This window comes from Bos grunniens, chromosome X (assembly GCF_055505025.1).
Source record: "Bos grunniens cultivar Pamir isolate PY7600 chromosome X, Bosgru_T2T1.0, whole genome shotgun sequence".
In the NCBI taxonomy this organism is placed as follows: domain Eukaryota; kingdom Metazoa; phylum Chordata; class Mammalia; order Artiodactyla; family Bovidae; genus Bos; species Bos grunniens.
The window spans coordinates 19,114,894-19,138,569 of record NC_141194.1 but is presented as its reverse complement, the minus strand read 5'-3'; the positions used below and the strand labels follow the sequence as shown (position 1 = coordinate 19,138,569).

Here is a 23,676-nt window from a genome sequence, read left to right as displayed (position 1 = left end):
AGATCTGATTATTCTTTTGAAGAATTTTCTTTGACTCCAATATGCTGTGGAAGCCCCTTGATCATTTTAGTTGCCACTCTTGAACTCCTCCAACTTTTTTTTTTAAAGTATTCCTCTAGGAACAGTGCACAGAACGAAAACATAATACAAACAGACTTTTCTTTCAAAATAGAAGGATCTTTTAGGAATTATCAGCTTTTAAAGGTGTGCCCAAAGTCAATTTGCAACCATTCTTGCTAAATAAGAAGAAAGGGATGGGATTACTTTAAAGCTACTGCCAAGACAGCTGTTTCTGCACTAAGGAATAAGAGAGGGAAAAGACTATGAAATCATCCTCGCTGTCTTCATCCACTGTCATTTTAAACCTTGTTAGCCAAAACTAATTTATTTAGCTGTAGAAAGGTCAGTTTCTGCTACGTAATGGTTGTTTAAAAGAAAGTTACATGAAGGTCTGAAGGTACAGATGATACCTGATCATTGAATATCTATGCTAAGATTAGTTGACAAACAAGGCCAGAGTGTAAAATTGTATCTTGGAGAGCTAGGGCAAGAAGGTAAACTAGACAGCAGTGTTTTGCCACTCAACTTCTTGTTAAGCACTTTTGGCCACACTAGACCCCACAGGTTTTGGCCAGTGCTTTCATGTGACACAGAGAAGATCTGTGACTCAACCAAACTAGACAGTGAAGATGGTGAAGCCAGGGCTTGAACCAAGCTAGGTTGACTGAAATCCTGATTAATTCAGCCATTCATTCATGCCTCACAACATTTACCATGGTAAAACCTGAAGTAAATATTTCAGCAAATTAGTCTATTTTTTTAAATTCCTGAGTGCCTCTGTTCATTACACAGTCTCAGTAATTATCTCGGCATATCATTAAAGACATCACATTTAAGGGTCTCTTGAAATTATTTTTTTTGATTCACCTAATTTCTGGTTCACTCACACCTGCAACCAATTCTGAGCTTCCATGTTCCTCGTGTGAAGAAATCTTTTAAAAAGGAAAAAAAAAAAAAAAACAAGAACATTTTTTGTTGTTGTTGAGTTTTTCTCTCACCAGTGATACTTGAACAAGTGGAGAAATTTCATTTAATAATTCCTCAACTCAAAATAGGATTCTGTTGTCACACTTTTACACCTAAGTAGACAGTCTCTTTTATTATAAGATGCAGAACTAAAATATAAAATGAAGGGAGATGGTGTCCTAAAAAGGCTTCAGTATGGCCCTGCTACTGCTAAGTCACGTCAGTCGTGTCTGACTCTGTGAGACCCCATAGACGGCAGCCCACCAGGCTCCTCCATCCGTCCCTGGGATTCTCCAGGCAAGAACACTGGAGTGGATTGCCATTTCCTTCTCCAATGCATGAAAGTGGAAAGCGAAAGGGAAGTCGCTCAGTCATGTCCAACTCCTAGCGACCCCATGGACTGCAGCCTACTAGGCTCCTCCGTCCATGGGATGTTCCAGGCAAGAGTACTGGAGTGGGGTGCCATCGCCTTCTCTGCAGTATGGCCCTATGGTCATCTATATCTAGAAAAGGCAAGTTCAGTAAATAATAATGGAAGACTACTAAGGTTCCTTTAATAAAACACTGTTTAGACTTATATGAATTATTTCTCCCTCTTGTTTAACCATGTACATTAGTAGCATATGTAAAAAAGTGCTAGGCAATCTTTACTCTGGCATGTGATAAACAGATCAAAATAGGACACACATGAACCTAGAGAGCCTCGCATTGAGTGAAGTCAGTCAGAGAAAGACATATGATATTGCTTATATGTATAATCCAAAAAAGGGCTATACATGAAAACTGAAATAGAGTTATAGATGTAGAAAATAAACTTATGGCTACTGAGGGATAAGGGTGGTAGGGATAAATTGGGAGATTGGGATTGACATGTATACACTACCATATATAAAATAGATAACTAATAAGGACCTACTGTATAGCACGGGAAACTCTACTCAATACTCTGTATGTCCTACATGGGAAAAGAATCTAAAAAAGAGTGGATTTATGTATTTGTATTACAGATTTGGTTTGCTGTACACCTTAAACTAACACTTTGTATATCAATTGTACCCCAATAAATTTTTTAAAAAATAAAAACAAATTAAAATAGAAATACTTTACATTTGCCCATCCTCATGTTATATTAAAAGGCAAATCCATCTTAAATTCTATTTAATGGGTTTAACAACTGAAGTACCAAAATGACATAACTACCAACAATACCATGTATGAAGCTGTAGTTTGAGATCCGAAGAAAGAGATATCCTGAATTCCAGTATCTTATAGTCAGTATAAAGAAAGCCATAAAGCAAGCTGAGCACCGAAGAATTGATGCTTTTGAACTGTGGTGTTGGTGAAGACTCTTGAGAGTCCCTTGGACTGCAAGGAGATCCAACCAGTCCATCCTAAAGGAAATCAATTCTGAATATTCATTGGAAGGACTGATGCTGAAGCTCCAATACTTTGGCCAAACTAATGCAAAGAACTGACTCATTGGAAAAGACACTGATGCTGGGAAAGATTGAAGGCAGAAGGAGAAGGAGACGACAGATGATGAGATAGTTGGGTGGCATCACCAACTTGATGGACATGAATTTGAGCAAACTCTGGGAGTTGGTGATGGACAAGGAAGCCTGGGCTGCTGTAGTCCATGGGGTCGCAAAGAGTCTACACGACTGAGTGGCTGAACTGACAGATAGTTATTATGTTGGGATTTTCTGTCTTTGGCATTTCACTGTATATCTACTGTTTTGTCTTATTAAGCTGAGGATTCTCCTTATTGCTCTTAAAAAAATGTGCCCCAACCTTCTCTTCGTTCTGTTGGGAGCTCAGTGACCAACGGTTTAGAAGAGCATTATTTTCACAAATGGTCACTATACTCTTATAGATGGAGCCTATCCAGCATAACCTGGGTGGCATATACTCCTTATACATCATCTCCATCTTGACTGGGATAGATTTCAGCAGCTTAAAAGCATATTAAAATCATACTGATCTTTGTCACACACCCCCTCCCTAGAAATTCTGCTGCCTACCAAAGAATACATTAGCAGTGATGAAAGACTCTTCTTTTGCTCTTCCTTGTAGGATACACTTGGGAGATTGTCTTGTAAACTGAGTGAAAGAGCTGCCAGACACCATCTCCTGGAAATGCCTAGAAGAGACAGGAAGCTAAGAGGAAAACAGCAAACCGTGGAAGAGAGATCTGCCAGTCTGCATTGTATCACCCACCTCCCCGAGCTGGGCTCCTCATATTGACTCAGTAAGTTCAGTCTACTGGCAAATCATACACCACAATTAACTGTCCTTAATTCTGACGAACATTTTATGGGCCCACTGGGTCTGAAGGGAAAATCATTAGTTTCACTGACTAATTTTTGGTTAATCAGCAACAGTTCATTCAACAGAGCACTAATAAGGCAGCCTTGATTAGAAGTATAGGGATATGATATTAATTGGCTTCTTCTAACAGGGATGAGGATGCTAAACAGCAAAGGCCATCTGTACTTCTGGTGGGAAACACTTGAAAAATACTTTTTGAAGGTGAATGATACAACAGGAATATTTTTTAATTTTTCAATTCAATATATAAAATAATTTCTGTTCCTTTTGTCATTATTTCTTTGATTCTTCCCTTCAGAGACAAAACTTCTTTGAAAAATATAATTTCAAGTAACATATACAAATGGTGAAGCTATGAAGTCTTCAACCAAATATTTGAGACTTTGACTTGAGGATATAGTTTAGGAATATTGAATATACATAGAGATAAAAATTATATACATGTGTATATTTGTGTATATTTACATCCTAGCAGAACATCAAATAAATAGAATTTCTTAGGCAAAATTACTTGATAAAAAGATGAGTGAAGGCACTTTTCATGTGGTGTTTGTTCATTAGATGAGTCTGATAAAATTTTTAAATAGAAATTAAGTAGTATTTATTTAAAGCTGTGAATTAGAATACAGGAAAAATCTCTTACTCAGTAAAAATGCCATCTGAATTCTATTTACTACAGTAAAATTTCAGTTAACCAGAGAACCTCAAGAATGAGGATTTAATTTTCATACTAATTAAAATTTAAATCTAATCCCTTCTAATTCTTATTGCTGAAATGTCTTTTGAAATAAAATGAAAATGAAATAATTTTCTTACCTTACCAAGTTAAGTATAGGAAATATAATTGAGTCATAGATCATTTAGGATTTTCACTGGGGTCATTCAGAATATCAATTCTCATGCTCTAATACAATAGAGGTAGGGACAGATCAGATCAGATCAGATCAGTCGCTCAGTCATATCTGACTCTTTGCGACCCCATGAATCGCAGCACGCCAGGCATCCCTGTCTATCACCAACTCCCGGAGTTCACTGAGGCTCACATCCATCCAGTCAGTGATGCCATCCAGCCATCTCATCCTCTGTCGTCCCCTTCTCCTCTTGTCCCCAACCCCTCCCAGCATCAGGGTCTTTTCAAATGAGTCAACTCTTCTCATGAGGTGGCCAAATTAACTGAGTTTCAGCTTCAGCATCAGTCCTTCCAAAGAAATCCCAGGGCTGATCTTCAGAATGGACTGGTTGGATCTCCTTGCAGTCCAAGGGACCCTCAAGAGCCTTCTCCAACACCACAGTTCAAAAGCATCAATTCTTTGGAGCTCAGCTTTCTTTGCAGTCCAACTCTCACATCCATACATGACTACTGGAAAAACCATAGCCTTGACTAGACAAACCTTTGTTGGCAAAGTAATGTCTCTGTTTTTGAATATGCTGTCTAGGTTGGTCATAACTTTTCTCCCAAGGAGTAAGCGTCTTTTAATTTCATGGCTACAGTCACCGTCTGCAGTGATTTTGGAGCCCAAAAAAATAAAGTCTGTCACTGTTTCCACTGTTTCCCCATCTATTTCCCATGAAGTGATAGGACTGGATGCCATGATGTTAGTTTTCTGAGTGTTGAGCTTTAAGCCAACTTTTTCACTCTCCACTTTCACTTTCATCAAGAGGTTCTATAGTTTCTCTTCACTTTCTGCAATAAGGGTGGTGTCATCTGCATATCTGAGGTTATTGGTATTTCCCCCAGCAATCTTGATTCCAGCTTGTGTTTCTTCCAGCCCAGCATTTCTCATGATGTACTCTGCATATAAGTTAAATAAACAGGGTGACAACATACAGCCTTGACGAACTCCTTTTCCTATTTGGAACCAGTCTGTTGTTCCATGTCCAGTTCTAACTGTTGCTTCCTGACCTGCATACAAATTTCTCAAGAGGCAGGTCAGGTGGTCTGGTATTCCCATCTCTTTCAGAATTTTCCACAGTTTCTTGTGATCCACACAGTGGAAGGCTTTGGCATAGTCAATAAAGCAGAAATAGATGCTTTTCTGGAACTCTCTTGCTTTTTCCATGATCCTGTGGATCATGGAAATGATGAAGGTAGGAGGAGAATAGGACGACACAGGATGAAATGGTTAGATGGCATCACTGACTCAATAGACATGAGTTTGAGTAAGCTCTGGGAGTTTGTGATGGACAGGGAGGCCTGGTGTGCTGCAGTCCATGGGGTCGCAAAGAGTCAGACACGACTGAGCGACTGAACTGACTGAAAGTTTATGATTCTTTTAAATTAATAACAAGTTGGTTTTTGTTTTTCTTGTTGTCGTTCCCAAGGAAAATGTTTGTGTCAACATCCATATTAAAATAAGGGAAAGAGCCAGGGTTTGCATCTGTTGTTCATTTGAGGGAGCAATAATTCAGCCCATAGCAGTTAACATATAACTAGAAACCTCATCATCTCTAAGATCCTTTCTCACTGTAACAATCAAGGTTCAGGATCAAATGCTAAGTTCTACCTATTTACCTAATAGAATTCATGATTTCTATGGGCTTAATAAGGTTTTCATTTCTGTAGTTCTTGAAGGAATAAATGATCTATTTCAGCTTCAGTATTGTGACATTGAGCTAATATCCCCCTTCTCTTAAATAAAAACATACAGAAAATCTTAATAGAATATGAAGTAAAATCTACCACCATATCAGGATATTTAACAGGACTCTAAGAAACTGATACCTGAAGATAATAAAAGGAACCAACACATAAAATATTTGAATCAAAATGTAAAGCTTGATCTAAAATATGCATCTAGAACCCTCCATGGACCCAGATAAATATTTTGACCAAGTTTTAAACATTATTATAAATTATTTCCAAAGCATGCTGAATATTTAAAGCCAAAAGAAGTCTTCAGCATTTCACCCCAACATTATATAAAACAAGCAAAAAAACCTCTCTGATCATTAAGTCACTTAACTTCAAATTAACAATAAGAATAGTCACAAGAAGACTCACATACTTAGAAACTAAAATATGCAGTTTTTAATTTTATTTTTAAATTGGAGTATAATTGCTTTACAATGTTGTTTTAGTTTCTGCTGTACAGCACTGTAAATTAGCTCTAAGTATACATATATCCTCTCCCTCTTGAGGCCCCATCCCACCCTTCTAGACCATCACAGAGCACTGAGCTGAGCTCCCTGTGCTGTATAGCAGCTTCCCATTAACTGTTTATTTCACACATGGTAGTGTACATATGTCAGTGATACTCACTCAGTTCATCCCACCCTCTCCTTCCCTGATCCCGTGTCCACAAGTCTGTTAACTACATCTGCCTCTCTATTCTTCCCCTGCGAAGAGGTGCATCAGTGCCATTTTTCTAGATTCCATATCTATATGCATTAATATATGATGTTTTTCTCTTTCAAACTTCACTCTGTATGACAGACTCTAGGTTCATCCACATCACTATGAATGACCCACTTTCATTCCTTTTTATGCTAAGATTCCTTTGTATATATGTACCCCATCTTCTTAATCCAGTTATCTGTTGATGGGCATTTAAGTTGCTTCCATGTCCTAGCTGCTGTAAATAGTGCTGCAGTGAACACTGAGGTACATGCGTGCTTTTGAATTATGATTTTCTCAGGGTATATGTCCGGTAGTGGGATTGCTGGGACATATGGTAAATATGGGACTTCCCTGGTGGCTTAGATGGTAAAGAATCTGCCTGCCATGTGGGAGACCCAGGTTCAATCCCTGGGTTCAGAGCATCCCTTGGAGAAGGGAATGGCTACCCACTCAAGTATTCTTGCCTGGAGAATTCCATGGACAGAGGAACCTGGTGGGCTACACCCCATGGGGTCGCAAAGAGTTGGACATAACTGAGCGACTAACACACAAGTGGGAGTTTTATTAATGGTTTCTTAAGGAACCACCATCCTATTCTCCATTGTGGCTCTACCAGTTTACATTCCCACCAACAGTGGAAGAGGGCTCCCTTTTCTTCATATCCTTTCCAGGATTCATAGTTTGTGTTAATAGATTTTTTTTTTCATGATAGCTATTCTAACTGGTGTGACGTGACACCTCACTGTAGTTTTGATTTGCATTTCTCTAATAATGAGGAATGTTGAGCATTTTTTCATGTGTTTGTTGGCCATCTGTATGCCTTCTTTGGAGAAATGTCTGTTTAGATCTTCTGCTCATTTTTGATTGGGTGCTTGGTTTCTTTCCCTTTTTTTCCCCTGATACTGAGCTGTTTATAAATTTTCGAGATTAATCCTTTGTCAGTTGCATTGTTTGCAAATATTTCTCCCATTCTATAGGTTTTTTCATCTTGTTTATGGTTTCTTTCTCTGTGCAAAAACTTTTGAGTTTACTTAGGTCCCATCTGTTTATTTTTTATTTTATTTCCATCACTCTAGGAGATGGCTTGGAAAAGATATCACTGCAATTTATGTCAAAGAATGTTCTGCCTATGTTATCCTCTTAAGAGCTTTATAGTATCTGGCCTTACATTTAGGTCTTTAATTCATTTTGAGTTTATTTCTGTGTATGGTGTTAAAGAATATTCTAATTTCATTTTTACATGTTTTCCCAGCGCTATTTACTCCTTTGTCATAAATTAATTGGCCGTATATGTGTGGGTTTATTTCTAGGCTTTCTTATTTATCTGTATTTCTGTTTTTGTGCCAATATCATACTCTTGATGACTGTAACCTTGTAGAATAGTCTGAAGTCAGGGAGGCTGATTCCTCTACCTCCATTTTTCTTTCTCAAGATTGCTTTGCTAATACAATATTGTAAAGTTTAAAAATAAAATAAAATTTAAAAAAGAAAAAAAATGATTGCTTTGGCTATTTGGGGGGTCTTTTGTGTCTCCATAAAATTTCAAGATTTTTTGCTCTAATTCTATGAAAAATGTCACTGGTAATTTGATAGTGTTTGCATTTTATCTACAGATTACTTTGGGTAATACAGTCATTTTCAGAATATTGCTTCTTCCAATACAAAAACATGGTATATCTTTCCATCTGTTTATGTCATCCTCAGTATTTTTAATCAGCATCTTAGTTTTCAGAGTACAGGTCTTTTGTCCCCATAGATAGGTTTATTCCTAGATACTGTATTATTTTTGATGTGAAGTTAAATGGGATTATTCCCTTAATTTCTCTTTTTGATCTTTCATTGTTAGTATATCGTTTCAGTTCAGTCACTCAGTTGTGTCCGACTCTTTGTGACCCCAAGAATTGCAGCACACCAGGCCTCCCTGTCCACCACCAACTCCCAGATTTTACTCAAACTCATGTCCATCGGGTCGGCAATGCCATCCAGCCATCTCATCCTCTGTCGTCCCCTTCTCCTCCTGCCCCCAATCCCTCCCAGCATCAGGGTCTTTTCCAATGAGTCAACTCTTCGCATGAGGTGGCTAAAGTACTGGAGTTTCAGCTTTAGCATCATTCCTTCCAAAGAACACCCAGAGCTGATCTCCTTTAGGATGGACTGGTTGGATCTCCTTGCAGTCCAAGGGACTCTCAAGAGTCTTCTCCAACACCTCAGTTCAAACGCATCAATTCTTCAGCGCTCAGCTTTCTTCACAATCCAACTCTCACATCCATACATGACCACTGGAAAAACCATAGCCTTGACTAGACAGACCTTTGTGGGCAAAGTGATGTCTCTACTTTTGAATATGCTATCTAGGTTGGTCATAACTTTCCTTCCAAGGTGTAAGCGTCTTTTAATTTCATGGCTGCAGTCACCATCTGCAGTGATTTTGGAGCCCAAAAAAATAAAGTCTGCCACTGTTTCCACTGTTTCCCCATTATTTCCCATGAAGTGGTGGGACCAGATGCCATGATCTTAGTTTTCTGAGTGTTGAGCTTTAAGCCAACTTTTTCACTCTCCTCTTTCACTTTCATCAAGAGGCTTTGGAGTTCCTCTTCACTTTCTGCCATAAGGGTGGTATCATCTGCATATCTGAGGTTATTGATATTTCTCCCGGCAATCTTGATTCCAGCTTGTGCTTCTTCCAGCCCAGTGTTTCTCATGATGTACTCTGCATATAAGTTAAATAAGCAGGGTGACAATATATAGCCTTTACATATTCCTTTTCCTATTTGGAACCAGTCTGTTGTTCCATGTCCAGTTCTAACTGTTGCTTCCTGACCTGCATATAGGTTTCTTAAGAGGCAGGTCAGGTGGTCTGGTATTCCCATCTCTTTCAGAATTTTGCACAGTTTTTTGTGATCCACACAGTCAAAGGCTTTGGCATAGTCAATAAAGCAGAAATAGATGTTTTTCTAGAACTCTCTTGCTTTTTCGATGATCCAATGGATGTTGGCAATTTGATCTCTGGCTCCTCTGCCTTTTCTAAAACCAGCTTGAACATCTGGAAGTTCACGGTTCACATATTGCTGAAGCCTGGCTTGGAGAATTTTGAGCATTACTTTACTAGCCAGAAATGCAACAGATCTCTTCTTATTAATTTTGTATCATACAACTTTACCTAATTCATTGATGAGCTCTAGTAGGTAGTATCTTTAAGATTTTCTATCTGTATCTATAGTATCATATCATCTGCAAACACTATCAGTTTTACTTCTTTACAATTTGAGTTCCTTTTATTTCTTTTTCTTTTATGATTCCCAGAGCTAGAACTTCCAAAACTATGTTGAATAAAAGTGGTGAGAGTGGATATCCTTGTCTTATTCTTCATTTTAGAGGAAATACTTTCAGCTTTTCACAATTGAAAATAATGTTAGCTGTAGATTTGTAAGACATGGCCTTTATTATGTTGAGGAGGTGCCTCTGGGCTTCTCTGGTGGTAAACAGCCTGCCTGCAATGCAGGAGCCACAGGAGCCATGGGTTCAATCCCTGGGTTGAGAAGATCCCTTGGAGAAGAGCATGGGAACCCACTCCAGTATTCTTGCCTTGAGAATTGCATGGACAGAGGATCCTGGTGGGCTACATACAGTCCATAGGGTCACAAAGAGTTGGACATAACTGAAGCAACTTAGCATGTTCACAGGTTTCCTGTATGTCCACTTTCTGGAGAATTTTTTTAAATCATAAATTGGTGTTCAGTTCAGTCACTCAGTCGTGTTCAACTTTGTGACCCCATGGACTGCAGCATGCCAAGCTTCCCTGTCCATCACCAGCTCTTGGAGCTTGCTCAAACTCATGTCCATTGAATCGGTGATGCCATCCAACCATCTCATCTTGTTGTCCCCTTCTCCTCCTGCCTCCAATCTTTCCCAGCATCAGGGTCTTTTCACATGCGTCAGCTCTTCGCATCAGGTGGCCAAAGTATTGGAGCCTCAGCATCAGTCCTTCCAATGAACACCCAGGACTGATTTCCTTTAGGATGGACTGGTTGAATCTCCTTGCAGTCCAAGGACTCTCAATAGTCTTCTCCAACACCACAGTTCAAAAGCAACGATTCTTTGGTCCTCAGCTTTCTTTATAGTCCAACTCTCACATCCATCTAGTTTTGACTAGATGGACCTTTTTTGACAAAGTAATGTGTCTGTTTTTTAATATGCGGTCTAGGTTTGTCATAGCTTTTTTCCCCCAAGTAACAAGCATCTTTTAATTTCATGGCTGCAGTCACCATCTGCAGTGATTTTGGAGCCCCCCAAAATAAAGTCTGTCACTGCTTCCATTGTTTCCCCATGTATCTGCCATGAAATGATGGGACCAGATGCCATGATCTTAGTTTTCTGAATGTTGAGCTTTAAGCCAACTTTTTCACTCTCCTCTTTCACTTTCATCAAGAGCCTCTTTAGTTCTTCTTTGCTTTCTGCCATAAGGGTGGTGTCATCTGCGTATCTGAGGTTATTGATATTTCTCCCAGAAATCTTGATTCCAGCTTGTGCTTCATCCAGGCTGGCATTTTTCATGATATATTCTGCATATAAGTTAAAAAAGCAGGGTGACAAGATACAGCCTTGATGTACTCAAAAGCTTTTTTTGCATCTATTGAGATGATCATATAGTTTTTATTCTTCACTTTGTTGATGTATCACACTGATTAATTTGAGGATATTGAAAAATCCTTGCATCCCCGGAATAAATCCTACTTGATCATGGTGTATGATCCTTTTGGTCTATTGTTAGATTTGTATTGCTAGCATTTTGTTGAGGATTTTTACATCAATGTTCATCAGTGGCATTGGCCTGAAATTTTTTTTGTGTGGTATCTTTGGCTGATTTTGATATCAGGGTGATGGTGACCTCATAGAATGAGTTTGTGAGTATTCTTACCTGTGCACTGGAAAAGTTTCAAAAGGATAAGTGTTAACTCTTCTCTAAATGTTTGACAGAATTTTCTTGTGAAGCCATCTGGTCCTGGATGTTTGCTTGTTGAGAGTTTTTAATCACAGTTTCAATTTTATTACTTGTGATTGGTTTGTTCATTTTTTTTCTGTTTCTTTTTGGTTCAGTCTTGGGAAATTGTCCCTTTCTAAGAATTTGATCATTTCTTCCAGGTTGTCCATTTTATTGGCATATAGTTGCTTGTAATAGTCTCTTTATGATCCTTTGTATTTCTGTGGTATTCATTGTAACTTCTTTTTAATTTCTAATTTTACTGTTTTGAGCCCTCTTTTTTTATGATGAAGCTGGCTAATGGGTTATCAGTTTTTTATTTTCAAAGAACCAGCTTTTAGTTTCATCGATCTTTTATATTGTTTTCTTCACTTATATTTCATTTATTTCTTCTCTGATCTGTATGATTTCTTTCCATCTACTAACTTCGGGTTATGTTTGTTGCTCTTTCTCTGGTTGCTTTAGGTATATGGTTAGGTTATTTTTTGTGATTTTTTTTTTCTTGTTTCCTGAGGTAATATTGTATTGCTATAAACTTCCCTCTTAGACCTGCTTTTGGTGTGTCCTATAGGTTTTGGACTGCCGTGTTTTCATTTTCATTTGTCTCCAAGTATTTTTTAATATTCTCTTTGGTTTCTTCAGTGATCCATTGGTTGTTTAATAGTATATTGTTTATCCTCAATGTGATTGTGTTTTTTATAGTTTTTTTCTTTGTAGCTGATTTTTAATCTCATAGCATTATGATCAGAAAAGTTGCTTGATATGATTTCAATTTTCTTAAATTTACCAAGGCTCACCTCGTGGCCCAGCATGTGATCAATCCTGGAGAATGTTCCATGTGCACTTGAAAAGAATGTGTGTTCATGTGCTATTGGATGGTCTTTTCTTTTTTTTTTAATATAAATTTGTTTATTTTAATTGGAGGCTAATTACTTTACAATATTGTATTGGTTTTGCCATACATCAACATGAATCCGCCACGGGTGTACACGTGTTCCCCATCCTGAACCCCCTCTCCCACCTCCCTCCCCGTGTGCTGCCCCAAAAATGAATAAATAAGATTTATTCATTTTTTTGAGCTGCACTGGGTCTACATTGCTGTGCACAGGCTTTCTCTAGTTTCAGAGAACAGGGGATACTCTCCATTGCAGTATGTACGCTTCTCACTGTGGTAGCTTCTCTTGTTGTGAAGCACCAGATCTAGGTGCACGGGCTTCAGTAGCTTCGGTGTTTGGGGTCAGTAGTTGTGGTTCATAGACTCTAGAAAGCAGGCTCAGTAGTTGTGGCACACAGGCTCAGTTGCTTTGAGACATGTGGGATTCTCCAAGACCAGGGATCAAACCTGTGTCCCCTGCGTTGGCAGGTGGATTCTTAACCACTGGACCAGGGAAGTCCTGCATGGACTGTTACATAAATATCAATTAAGTACATCAGGTCTAATGTGTCACTTAAGACCTATGTTTCCTTATTGATCTTCTCTCTGGGTGATTTATCCATTGATATGGAGTGTTAAAGTCCCCCACAGTTACTGTGCTACTGTTGATTTCTCCTTTTATGCCTGTTAATATTTGTCTTACATTTTGGGGTGCTCCTATCTTGTGTGTATGTATATTTGGAATTATTACATCTTCTTCCTGAATTGATCTCTTGATCATTATGTAGTTTCCTTCTTTGTCTCTTGTAACAGGTTTTAAAGCCTATTTGTCTGATAGGAGTATTACCACTCCAGCTTTCTTTTGATTTCCCTTTGCATGGAATATCTTTTTCCATCCTCTAATTTTCAGCCTCTCTGTATCCCTAGATCTAAAGTGGATCTCTTGTAACAACATATATACAAGTATCATTTTTGCATTTATTCAGCTTGTCTACATCTTTTTGTTAAAATATTTAATCCATTTATATTTAAGATAATCATTGGTATGTGTGTTCCTAGTTCCATTATTTTATTTTGGATTTGTTTTTGGAGGTCTTTTTTCTTCTCTTCCTCTTTTTTTCTCTTCTGATTTGATGACTAAATTTTGTGTTGTGTTTGAATTCCTTTTTGGTTTTTGTTTGTGTGTCTGCTGATTTTCGGTTTGTGGTCACCATGATGTTTTGATATAGCAGTGTATATATAAACAAGATTGTTTAAAGTTGCTGGTCTTTTCATTTCAAATGTTTTCCCAATATTCTGCATATGTGCTCTTCTCACAGTTCTTGGTTTCGATACCATTATTTGTGTGCCAATGATTTCCTACCTTTACTTTATGCTTGCCTTTACTGGTGAGCTTTTCCATGCATAATTTTCTTGTTTCTAGTACTGACCTGTTCTTTTTAACTTAGAGAAGTTCCTCTAGCCTCTGTTGCAAAGCTGGTCTGGTGGTGCTTAATCCTCTCAGCTTTTGCTTGTCTGTAAAGCTTTTGATTTCTCTGTTGAATCAATGAGAGCCTTGCTGGGTATAATTCTTTAAGTGTTTGGTATAAATCCTCAGTAAAACGATAATTTATGTAAATATTTTCCACCAAATGTGATGTCCACACTATCCTGCATGTTTGAAGTTAAAATGGTAAGACTGACTCTTACTGGAAAACAGTTTGACAACAAGAGAATCTCTTTACATACAAAAGAATGAAAGCTCAACAAGAAAGTTCATAAATTAAGACAGATGTTAGACTCTAGTATAGTCAAATCTTACTTGAGACATTTGCTTCATCTAAGTAGTTACCTATTCAAAGCTATTTTTTAGTTCACCAGGTTATAAATTCACCTTTTTTTAACATGATAGTCAGTTACTTGCAGGTCCCATCTCAATAACTGATATTCTGTAAGTCAAAGTGATTAGTTTTGTTTTGTTCTAATTAAAATTGATTCTCAGTAAGGAGAGATTTGTTTCCATTTTCATGTTTTTTTCTCTAAAGGAGAATTTTCACACACCCACCCCGATTTCTTTTAAGTGCCATCTTTCTTTAGCTTTGAGTCCACAGTGTATCTGTAGATTTCATACTATGGATACCTTGTGTACTCCTTTAAATGTATGCATAAATGTTTTTCAATTTAAGAAACTTCTTCTCTTTTAGAGTCCTTATTTTTAAGAGCATATCCCCAATATTTAGAGTTATTTGGATAATGAATACTAAATAGAAAAAGGTATATAATTTTCATGTTAGTTAACCTTTCTTTGTGGAGAAGGCAATGGCACCCCACTCCAGTACTTCTGCCTGGAAAATCCCATGGGCGGAGGAGCCTGGTAGGCTGCAGTCCATGGGGTCGCTAAGAGTCGGACATGACTGAGTGACTTCACTTTCACTTTTCACTTTCATGCATTGGAGAAGGCAATGGCAACCCACTCCAGTGTTCTTGCCTGGAGAATCCCAGGGACAGGGGAGCCTGGTGGGCTGCCGTCTATGGGGTCACACAGAGTCGGACACGACTGAAGTGACTTAGCAGCAGCAGCAGCAGCAACCTTTCTTTGACATTTATGTACAACCTGAAATGAAAAATCAATATAGCAAGCTGTGATTTTTGTAAGGCTTAATTACATCAGTGGTTGTTATTTCATCTCTATCAACGAAAGATTCTTAACTTGTAGTCTACATTTTAAAATAGTAACACTTGATTTTATTTTGACATGGTTTAGGTCAAATATTATTTGTGTTATCAATTTCCTCCAGCCAGAGACCATCAGGAACACTCCCATAGTTGAACAAAGTTGGGCTTATTGGTTGTTGTATTGAGGAAGACAGTGCATCATGAGAATCTAGTGACAGAAGACAGAAGACAGAAACTAGGAGGCATCTCAGTGAGAGTATCAGGATTGGAGTTACAGGATATAAGCTTCTGTTTGGTGGTTTTGGGGGTAGGTTGAAGGAAGTATGGTTTTCCTATGGATTGGTTGCCCTCAGAAGGCAAGGAAAATTCTATGTTTATGATCTTAATAATTTTTGCCTATGAGATACGTATTCTAAATGATAAATTTGGGGCTAGTAGAAAATACTGGAAAATAAATGCAGATTTCTTTTTATAGCTAGAACATGATACATGAAACTAAGAGCAAGGAGCTCTTTGTGAGTGTGGCAGGCATCTCACAGGGGAAACAAAGATTTAGGACTAGATAGAGAGTATGGAACTTTGTCATTGGGTCAGCGGTTGGAAGGATGTGATATGGCTCCATACAGCACAATTGAAGTGATGTTCTTTCTGCTGAACCTTGAATTGTATCTCATCTCCAGGATGTAGCCCAATAGCATCTATTCTTGCAGCCATGAATTGGATACCTTGCCACGAGCCATTAATATTTGTGATGATGTATAAAATATCATCTAATTTGTGAATATTTTCCAAGTAGATGGCTGCTGCATTGCAGCAGAAAATCTTTAGTGCTTACTTTTGAATACTAATTTCTCTGTTGATTATATGTTTCATGCTCAGGAGCACTGCTGACTATAATTATTGTTTTTCATACTCCAGTGCAACAATTTGGCCACTGGAACCCCTTTAGGTTGGCTCACTTTACTACAACCCCAGAACTTTTAAAAGCATCCTTGCTTTCTCTTAATTCAGACCCAACTGTATTTGCTCTAACATATTACTAGAGTTTACTAAACATTTTCATTCAAACTTTACTAATAAGTCTAACTGGTACATATGATACTAAGTATATATGTAATTGGAAGGCCATCAAATTCCAGAAAGGGCAGTTTGTAATCAGTGAGTTTATCACAGTGTTGCCTTCATTTGATTGTGGTTTAAATTATTCTAATGCTTGAATTTCAATTATAAATACTGTCAATTTAGCTTCATCATTATTAATTTGGCTTTGGGAATGGTTGTTTGTCTGCCTTATAATGATAAGGGATACATATTTGCATCAACAATATTTTTATGTATAATTTTGCAATAACTAGATATCATTAAGATGTGTATATATTGAAGTTCAAACATGAATTTGTCAATCCCTCATTTATTGAGCAGCTGGACTCCTACACTTCAAAAATATACAGGGACTCTAAAATTGTGTTTAAAAACTCATAGTTTTTGGAATGTTAATAAGTGATTCATATTTTGCCAACAACAGTTTTACTGAAAATTGTTTATTTTCCCTATAATTATTTATTATGATGGTTATCATTTTTGGAATCATTATCATTTTTCCTTTAAAAAGTGGGAACAAGTAATAAAGATGAGTCATAGACTAAAAAAAACATTTAAATTGGTTTTAGTGAAGTCTCCCTCAACTGAAAAATCATATTTGAAATGCCAGAATATATTGAGTGATTTTATCTTACAAAATATCCATATCACTTCCCCACTAGCAATGATATAGGGTAGGCACATGTGTTACAAAAACTTTCTGCTTGTATTGCTCTTTCCCACCTCACCTGTCTTTCCTACCTACCCAATCTTGACAATCACCACTGTTCTTGGTCTCTAGTCCCTAAAGGTTATGAATGTTTGTTGCTTAGTGGGAGCAAAACTCAGCAATATGTGACATCTTTACAAGGAAGAGAAAGCCCATTGGCCATTTCTGCACCTTCAGGCCTTAGGATTTTCAGAATTATATACCTGGTGTCACAGATCAAGCTAAAGACTGTGAAGGTCTCTTTGATTGCTCTCTCTGATTCAGTGTCCTTCCTGTTAGATACTACACTATGGATCAGTCACCATGGCGGAAAGAAATATCCCTGTGGCTGAGTGCTACTCAGAATTGTGTGACTAGAAGAAATAAGTAATAGGGTGTTTTTTTTCCTCCTACTAGTTAGTTTGTAGAAGTATTGGTCTTCAAAACATGTAGACTGCCCTTTGTGGGATTTTATGTGTCCATATATTCAAGGTTACAATGGTATTGTCTCCCTTTTGTCCTATAATATGAGCTCTTGGGTATAGAAACAATCATAACATCTCAGTGCTCTACACAAAAGTAGCATTTGATTCATTTTTTATCTATTAACCCCAGCTAGGCTTCCTCACATATCACTCATCTGTTTTTGGATTGGGTGGCTTGCTAAACTCAAGTGGATGTTGTCATGTGTCTAAAGATCAACAGACCAGCTGGAGTTTGACTGATTAAGGATATGGTGTCTATGGTAACTCCACTTCCCACTGTACATCTGTGAATTGGCTATAAGTGTCTCTCATCTGTCTCCTCAGAACATTGAGGGTATAGCCCCTTTATTACAATGGCAGAGGCACAAAAGGCTTTTTAAGGCCTAGGATTAGAACTAACAGAACATGACTTGATTCTCTTTCTTTTGGACAAAGCAAATCATATGACCAAAGTCAAAGGGAGAGGAAATAAAATGCGCCTCTTTAGAGGGAGGAGCTACCAAGTCATATATCAAAGGGCATGAATAGAGGAAGAAGAGACAGTGAAGAACGGGGACAATTAATGACATCTACCACATACCTCTTGCATGTTCTGAGCGTGATATATGTAATACAAAAAGGCCCATAACTCATAATTTCTACCCTGAGTTGGAAGCCAGGATCTCAATGAGAAAGGAAAGACACTGAAATAATTAAAATCCCAGGGTTTTCTAGCAGCCAGACCAGAACTTGTACATCTGCTTTGTGTGTTAGTCACTTAGTTGTGTCCAAGTCTCTCTGACCCCGTGGACTGTAGCCCACCAGGCTCCTCTGTCCATGGATTTCCCAGGCAAGAATACTGAAGTGGGTAGCCATCCCCTTCTCCAGGGGCTCGTCCTGACCCAGGGATCAAACCTGAGTCTCCTGCATTGCAGGTGGATTCCTTACCATCTGAGCCACCAGGGAAGCCCTTATCTGTTTTATTACTTGCTAATCAGGTAACTTTGAGCAAGTTAATTTCTCTGAGGAATAGTTTTCCCAACTAAACAACAACAAATGTAATAACATGTAACTCTAATATTTCTTTTAAGATCAAATGAGATAATACTGAAAAGTTGTCTTTCCAAGCACAACTACATATACTTAGTAAGAGTTCAAAGTACCATATCTATAATTTTTTTTCTCTTTCTCTCTTTATTTATTCATCTTTTCCTCTTCTCATTTTCTTCTCCTCTCCCACTCTCATTTTTCCCCTTTTCCAACTCTTTCATTAGCATTTATTTCCTGGCTATTGTGTCCATTCTTTGACCAGCTCATTTTAGATAAAATATATTCATCAAGATCTCATTAAGCCATTTCCCCCAATTTTATTTTTATATAACTGACATACCTTATTGTATAAATTTAAGGTGTATCGCATAATGGTTTGGCTTACATATATTGTGAAATGATTACTGCAATTTAAAAACTTGCCTTACAGTTGAACCATCCTTGCATCCCAAGGATAAATCACACTTGACCATGGAGAATGATCCTTTAATGTGTTTCTGAGTTCAATTTGCTAATATTTTATTGAGAGTTTTGGTATCTGTTTCATCAGGGATATGGTCTGTAATTATTTTTACTGGTAGCATCTTTTTCTGGCTGACGTATCAGGATAATGTTGGCTTTGTAAATGTTTGAAAGTGTTCCTTCTTCTTTTATATATGGCAAGAGTTTGAGAAGAATTGCTGTTAATTCTTCTTTAAATGTTTAGTAATATTCCCCCTGTCAAGCCATCTGGTCCTGAGGTTTTCTTCATTAAGTCAGTAGTCAGAAATCTTCCAAGCCTCTTACAAGTGACTTGTTTATTCAGACTTTATATTTCTTCTTGGTTCAGTCTTTGTAGGTTGAATATTTATAAGAATTTTTCAATTTCTCTAGGTTGTCCAGTTTGTTAATGTATATTTGTTCATAGCAGCTTCTTAGAATTCTTTTTAGTTCTGTGGTATCAGTTGTAATGTTTCCTTTTTAATGTATTTTATTGACTTAGGTCTCCCTCTTTTTCCTTTGGTTAGTCTAGCCAAAGTTTGCTCAATTTTGTTTATTTTTTTTTCAAACAATCAGCTTTTAGCTTGGTAATCTTTTCTGTTGTTTTTATGTGCTCTATTTATTTATATTGCAATCTTTATTGTTTCCTTCCTTTTGCTAACTTTGGGCTCAGTTTTTTTCTTCTTTCTGGTTCCTTAAGTTGACAAGTTAAAGGGTTTATTTAGAATCTTTTTTGCTTCTTAATGTAGGTGCTTGTTGTTATGAACTTACCACTTAGGACTGTGAAATAAATAGCTGTGAAAAGAAGAGACGTGAAAAGCAAAGGAGAAAAGGAAAGATGTAAGCATCTGAATGCAGAGTTCAAAGAATAGCAAGGAGAGATAAGAAAGCCTTCCTCAGCGATCAATGCAAAGAAATAGAGGAAAACAACAAAATGGGAAAGACTAGAGACCTCTTCAAGAAAATTAGAGATACCAAGGGAATATTTCATGCAAAGATGGGCTCAATAAAGGACAGAAATGGTATGGACCTAACAGAAGCAGAAGATATTAAGAAGAGATGGCAAGAATACACAGAAGAACTGTACAAAAAAGATCTTCACGACCCAGATAATCACGATGGTGTGATCACTGACCTAGAGCCAGACATCCTGGAATGTGAAGTCAAGTGGGCCTTAGGAAGCATCACTACGAACGAAGCTAGTGGAGGTGATGGAATTCCAGTTGAGCTATTTCAAATCCTGAAAGATGATGCTGTGAAAGTGCTGCACTCAATATGCCAGCAAATTTGGAAAACTCAACAGTGGCAACAGGACTGGAAAAGGTCAGTTTTCATTCCAGTCCCAAAGAAAGGCAATGCCAAAGAATGCTCAAACTACCACACAATTGCACTTATCTCACACACTAGTAAAGTAATGCTCAAAATTCTCAAGCCAGGCTTCAACAATCCATGAACCATGAACTTCCAGGTGTGTAAGCTGTTTTTAGATAAGGCAGAGGAACCAGAGATCAAATTGCCAACATCCGTTGGATCATAGAAAAAGCAGAAGAGTTCCAGAAAAACATCTATTTCTGCTTTATTGACTATGCCAAAGCCTTTGACTGTGTGGATCACAAGAAACTGTGGAAAATTCTGAAAGAGATGGGAATACCAGACCACCTGACCTGCCTCTTGAGAAACCTATATGCAGTTCAGGAAGCAACAGTTAGAACTGGACATGGAACAACAGACTGGTTCCAAATAGGAAAAGGAGTACGTCAAGGCTGTATATTGTCACCCTGCTTATTTAACTTATATACAGAGTACATCATGAGAAACACTGGGCTGGAAGAAGCACAAGCTGGAATCAAGATTGCCGGGAGAAATATCAATAACCTCAGATATGCAGATGACACCACCCTTATGGCAGAAAGTGAAGAGGAACGAAAAAGCCTCTCGATGAAAGTGAAAGAGGGGAGTGAAAAAGTTGGCTTAAAGCTCAACACTCATAAAACTAAGATCATGGCATCTAGTCCCATCACTTCATGGGAAATAGATGGGGAAACAGTGGAAACAGTGTCAGACTTTATTCTTTTTGGCTCCAAAATCACTGCAGATGGTGATTGCAGCCATGAAATTAAAAGAGGCTTACTCCTTGGAAAGTAAGTTATGACCAACCTAGATAGCATATTCAAAAGCAGAGACATCAGTTTGCCCACAGGGGTCCGTCTAGTCAAGGCTATGGTTTTTCCAGTGGTCATGTATGGATGTGAGAGAAGGCTGAGTGCTGAAGAATTGATGCTTTTGAACTGTGGTGTTGGAGAAGGCTCTTGAGAGTCCCTTGGACTGCAAGGAGATCCAACCAGTCCATTCTGAAGATCAGCCCTGGGATTTCTTTGGAAGGAATGATGCTAAAGCTGAAACTCCAGTACTTTGGCCATGTCATGCAAAGAGTTGACTCATTGGAAAAGACCCTGATGCTGGGAGGGATTGGGGGCAGGAGGAGAAGGGGACGACAGAGGATGAGATGGCTGGATGGCATCACTGACTCGATGGACATGAGTCTGAGTGAACTCCGGGAGTTGGTGATGGACAGGGAGGCCTGGTGTGCTGCGATTCATGGGGTCGCAAAGAGTCGGACATGACTGAGCGACTGAATTGAACTGAACTTAGGACTGTTTTGCTGTATCTCGTAAGTTTGGGTATGTTGTTTTTCCGTTTTTATTTGTCCCAAGATATTTCCTCCTCTCTGTTCTCCTTCTGGAACATAAAAGTAATGCAAATATTATTTTCTGTTTGTGTGCCCCATAAGTCCCATAGACTTTCTTATTTTGTTTTCATTCTTCTTTTCTTCTTTCTTCCATAACTTGGTAATTTCAAATGTTCTCTTTTAGGTCACTGATTCTTTCTTCTTAGTGGTCAAGTCTACTTTTGAAGCTCTCTATTAAATTTTTTAGTCCACTTATTGTATTTTTCAGCTCTAGGATTTCTGGGGTTATTTTTTCCGTCATTTCTGTTTCTTTATTGAACTTCAGTCTATGAATTGTTTTTTTTTATTTCATTTAATTTTCTATATGTGTGTTCTTGTAGTTTCTTTCTTAGGGTGATTATTCTGAATTCTTTCTCTGACAGTTCATAGATCTCCATTTCTTTAATGTCAGTTATTAGAGCTTTATTAGTTTCCTTTGGTATCATCATAGTTACCTGATTTTTCATGATCCTTCATTCTTTATATTAGTATCTGCACCTTTGGATAAGCAGCCTCCTCCTTCAGGCTTCACAGGTTTGTCTTGACAGAGATAATTCTTCACCAGCTGGCTCAGTTTGAGTTTCTGGACATGGCTGCTGGTAATGCCCTTGGGTGGGTGGGGCCAGCTATTAGGGTCTATTTTAGGAAGAGGCCCCTTTTCAAGCTTTGTGGTGGAGTGGGGGGGTTGCCACTGGTTGAGACCAGCTAAGTAGGACTGAGAGTTCCCTAAGTAAGGCTTTAAGATGGGCTGCACTGATGCCTGGATTCTCTAGTTAGGCTTACTAGACATTCAGGATTAAGTATTACACTCAGCGAAAGGTGTGACTATGAATTAGCTTCCCTGCCCTGGCAAGGCAGCAGGCTAGGACTTGCTTAGAGAAGCAGCTCCAAGGCCACTATGGTTCTTTGTTTGTGGTCTTGATGCTTAGCTGATTCATGCCCCGAGTTCCTTGACCAAACAGGGCCACTGACTTTGCTCTCAAAGTTATCAGCTCTACCGCCTCCTCTCAGCTTGAGTATTGCTGGATTATTCAGTCTATAACCCTTCTCGTTAGCCCTTCATGTCAGATGGGGGTGAGGGGCCATGCTCCACAGCAGGTCAGGCTATGACTCATCTCTTCTACCTGGGAGTGAGCAGACCATGCTCCAGGGCTGGCAAAACTCCTCCTTTGAGAGCCCAAATCAGGTAGACCTGTGCCACGCTAAGTTCCCTGATCAGACTGCACAAATTTGGTTCTGAAGATGAGTAAAGTCATTGGTTGGAACTACTAATTGGGCTCTGCATGTAGAAACTCAGTCTTCCAAACTGCTCCCCCATTCTGTGTCATCATGAGATTCCCAATAGTTGAGTCCCTCAGATTTCCCTATGATCCCTCTTCATCAAAATCTGAGTTCTGGGGCTCCCATGAAATGACCCACAATGCTTGGAGGCTAGATATCACCTCTGGCCTCTTTCCCACTGGAGGAACAGCGGCTCAGGGGAGACCTCTCCATGTAGTGCTGTGCTGGCCTGGGGGAGGTGCAGAGTGGCCAGTGTGTAGCCGCCCGTCTTACCTTTCTCACATACTCTGCCTTGGTCTCTGCGGTACAGAAGGTACTTCAGCCTCACTCTCGCATTCTAGGATTCTCTCACTGGTATCTGTGAGTTATTGTTCTTCTTGTAAGGAGGGGCTAAGTCAGGAATGACTTGGCACTATCTTGGTGATATCACATTCCAAATTATTTTTCTTAAAAAGACACTTTTCAAAAGAAAACTAAAAAATAATTTCCTAACTTTGGCCCCTGAGTCTGAAAAATACCTCTCACACAAAACTAAATATAAAGCAGTTCTCTCAAAGCTATGAAAAAAAAAAAAAAAAAAGTCACGAGGTCTCTAAGTTCAACATAGCTTACATTTTGCTGTGAAAGAAATATTGATTTTCTGTATTCCCAACCACGACCTTGCATTTGTGGTAACCATGGCA

The 23,676-nt window shown here is 38.4% G+C and overlaps 1 long non-coding RNA gene across 4 annotated transcripts in view; it reads left to right on the top strand.

Annotated features, from left to right (window-relative positions):
* LOC147339895 (uncharacterized) overlaps window positions 1-23,676 on the top strand; it is a 100,408-nt gene that overhangs the window by 22,959 nt on the left and 53,773 nt on the right. For 3 of the 4 annotated variants that reach the window (XR_015159678.1, XR_015159677.1, XR_015159676.1), the window contains exon 2: window positions 3,100-3,274. The exons of the other annotated variant lie outside the window; for it this stretch is intronic. This is a non-coding gene — a long non-coding RNA (uncharacterized LOC147339895). The remainder of the gene's footprint in view (window positions 1-3,099; window positions 3,275-23,676) is intronic. 4 annotated transcript variants of the gene reach the window in all.